Below are 3,612 nucleotides of genomic sequence, written 5' to 3' on the forward strand. Positions count from 1 at the left end.
GTTGAATGGTGTAGCTGAGAGGCGCAATCGGACCTTGTTGGACATGGTTCGTTCCATGATGAGTCGAGCTTCGCTACCAATCTCATTTTGGGGGTATGCCTTAGAGACTGCCGCCCATATCCTTAACCTAGTCCCTACAAAGAAGGTTGCCAAAACACCTCACGAGATGTGGACTGGAAAAGTTCCCAATCTAGACCACATCAAGATTTGGGGTTGTGAGGCTTTCGTGAGACGCGAGACTCACGATAAGCTCGAACCTCGAAGTGAGAGGTGTATTTTCATCGGCTACCCACAGAAATCCTTTGGTTACATCTTCTACAGACCCAGTGATAATGTGGTCTTTGTAGCAAGAAGAGGAGTCTTTCGAGAAAGAGAATTCATAAGCCAAGGAGACAGTGGGAGGCAAATTGACCTTGAGTAAATTCAAGAGTCAAGTGGTGAAGGAACCTCAACCCCTAGCCCTCAACCTGAGGAGGAAACTCCTGTTGAGCCAATTGACAAGTCTGAACCTCTGAGGCGTTCCACAAGGGTTAGGAATGCACCTGAGCATTATTATGGCTTCCATATTACTGCAGAAGGTGAGACACTTATCAGTGACGCGACATTGGTAAGTCTGGATGAACCTAACAGCTATGCGGAAGCCATGGCAGGCCCCGAGTCTGCCAAATGGAAAGAGGCAATGGACAACGAGATACAGTCCATGTATGACAATCAAGTTTGGAACTTGGTTGACAATGTACCAGGTCGTAAGACAGTTGGGTGCAAATGGATTTTCAAGAAGAAAACCGACATGGATGGTAATGTACACACTTACAAGGCACGACTGGTTGCAAAGGGTTGCTCTCAAACTCCGGGAGTTGATTATGATGAGACCTTTTCACCAGTGGCCAAGATTAAGTCAATTAGGGTTCTGTTAGCCATTGCTGCATTTCATGATTATGAAATATGGCAAATGGATGTCAAAACCGCTTTCCTTAATGGAAAGTTGGCTGAAGATGTTTACATGGTTCAGCCAGAGGGTTTTGTCAGTACAGAGTATCCTAATAGAGTGTGTAAGCTTGAGAAATCCATCTATGGATTGAAAAAAGCACCTCGCAGATGGAATCTTTGTTTCGATGAGAAAGTCAAAGAGTTTGGCTTTTCGAGATGCGAAGATGAATCTTGTGTATATGCCAAGGCTAGTGGGAGTATAGTCAGCTTTTTGGTATTGTATGTGGATGACATACTACTCATAGGAAATGACATCCCAACCTTGCAGGAAGTAAAGTCCTGGCTTGGGAAGTGTTTCACTATGAAGGACCTTGGAGAAGCTGCCAATATCCTAGGGATAAGGATTTTGAGAAACAGGAGTAAAAGGCTAATTGGACTTAGTCAAAGCACCTATGTGGACAAAGTGTTGAAAAGGTTCAACATGCATAATTCCAAGAAAGGTGAGTTACCTATCCAGTGTAATGCTAGACTGAGTAAAACTCAGAGTCCGAGTACAGAGGCTGAGATAGCTGAGATGAATCGAGTACCATATGCTTCCGCTGTAGGCTCGATCATGTATGCTATGACTTGTACTCGTCCTGATGTTGCCTTTGCTTTGAGCATGGTCAGCAGATATCAGGGGAATCCTGGCAAGGCACACTGGACAGCGGTAAAGAATATTCTCAAGTACCTGCGAAGGACTAAGGACTGGGTCCTTACCCTTGGTGGGAGTGATGACTTGAAAGTAGCAGGGTATAGTGATGCTAGCTTTCAGACTGACAGGGATAATTTCCGCTCTCAGTCGGGCTGGGTCTTTACCCTAAATGGGGGGGCAATTACTTGGAAAAGTTCCAAGCAAGATACAGTGGCTGATTCCACTTGTGAATCAGAGTATATAGCAGCAAGCGAGGCAGCAGAGGAGGCTATATGGCTAAAGAACTTCATCGGAGATCTTGTAGTTGTACCAGTTATAAAGGAGCCAATGGAGATTTTCTGTGACAGCAATAGTGCGGTTGCCTTAGCCAAGGAACCAAGAGATCATGGGAGATCTAGACACATTGACAGAAAATATCACTTTATCAGACATCGAATAGAAGAAGGAATCCTCGTGGCAAAGAGAGTATCATCGGATGAGAACCCAGCAGATCCCCTCACGAAGGGACTGACTCGGGTTAAGCATCTCCAGCATGCTCGGAGCATAGGGCTGAAGGATGATATTAGTTTTTAGTAGTTAGATAATTTTGAAATTTGTAAAGTGTAATTGACATTTGATGATAAATAAAAGCTGTTATTTATGAGTAAAGTGTTGCTATCTCTTGTCGATCGTTTACTATTATTTCTTTTTGCATGTTTTGACTTCCAGAATAATTATGTTATGGTATATATCATATTATTCAAACTCTCCACAGTCGATCATATGTTGGAAGTAGATATGAATCAAGACTGTCATGGGTTGGCTTGTAGAGGTCTAAGATGTTAGACAAAGCAGGGCTACAACACTCATGAGTGCTCATAAGTTCTGAGTATTGGATTCAACCCACGCTCACTGGTATCACTTCATGGAATTTATCTTGAGTGATCGTGAGACGGTAATATCATATAATTCTTCAAACCTAGAGATATGATTTGTTGCCTATGAGTTGGTTATGCATTGATTGCATGAAAACGCATTGGTAACTCGATGTTATAAACCGTGCCTTTGTGTGTAATTCAACAAGTAGTAGAGCAAACATATGAGTCGAAGTTTATCTGTTCCTTCTAGGATTAGAAGCGATATCTGGGCCCCTCGATGATTTTGTTTTGACCTATGTACCAGGCCCGGTCAGAACTAAATTGATGTGTTCAGTTAAGTTCTATGTCAAACAAATCAGAAATCGGGAAACAAATGCTGGACAATAAGCAAGACCATGTTCCATGTATTTGTCCGGCTGATATCTAGAACAGAGGATTATATGATCACTTATCTAAAATGGCGCTTCATAGTTAAACAGAGTTTTAAGAGCTACGATTGCTGATCGGTTCCTGAAGTCATACTTGCAACTATAGTTATTAGACTCATCCAAGTGGGAGACTGTTGGATATAGTGTCTAAGTCCATAACTATATTTGGTATGTACTTGACCCGACCCGGCATGGTCCATTTGGGTTGCACTTCACCCGAACAATTTACGGATAATCTTTTGAGAATAGTATAAGTTATGATTTATTAATATATTATAAGTTCTAATATATTAATATAAAATCATATTATTTAATTAGTATTGATCTATAATTAATTTAGAATTAATTTAGAGATCAAAAGTATGACTAATTAAATATGGGCTCTTGTATTTATATAGTGTGGGCTAATGCTTATTTGGAATGGGCTAGGCTTGCATGGAAAGTCCATGGATACTCCATGGAGCTTTAACCCATGGATCTCATGGAAATGAAAAGACATGGGTATTAGGGTTTACATGGATGTAACCCTAATCCATCACACTATATAAAGGAGGCTTTGGTTCTTGAAATCACACTAGTTGATGTGAGTAAACTAAGAGGGCCGATTTCAAGAAGGTTGTGACTATTCTCTCAAGTTTCCAAGTTTGTGGTGATTTGTGACTTCCATTTAAGGCATCCACACTATTGGTGCTAGGCTCTCAAA

The sequence above is a fragment of the Lactuca virosa genome, chromosome 7, assembly GCF_052849685.1.
Source record: "Lactuca virosa cultivar CGN04683 chromosome 7, Lactuca_virosa_CGN04683_v6, whole genome shotgun sequence".
Lineage (NCBI taxonomy): Eukaryota > Viridiplantae > Streptophyta > Magnoliopsida > Asterales > Asteraceae > Lactuca > Lactuca virosa.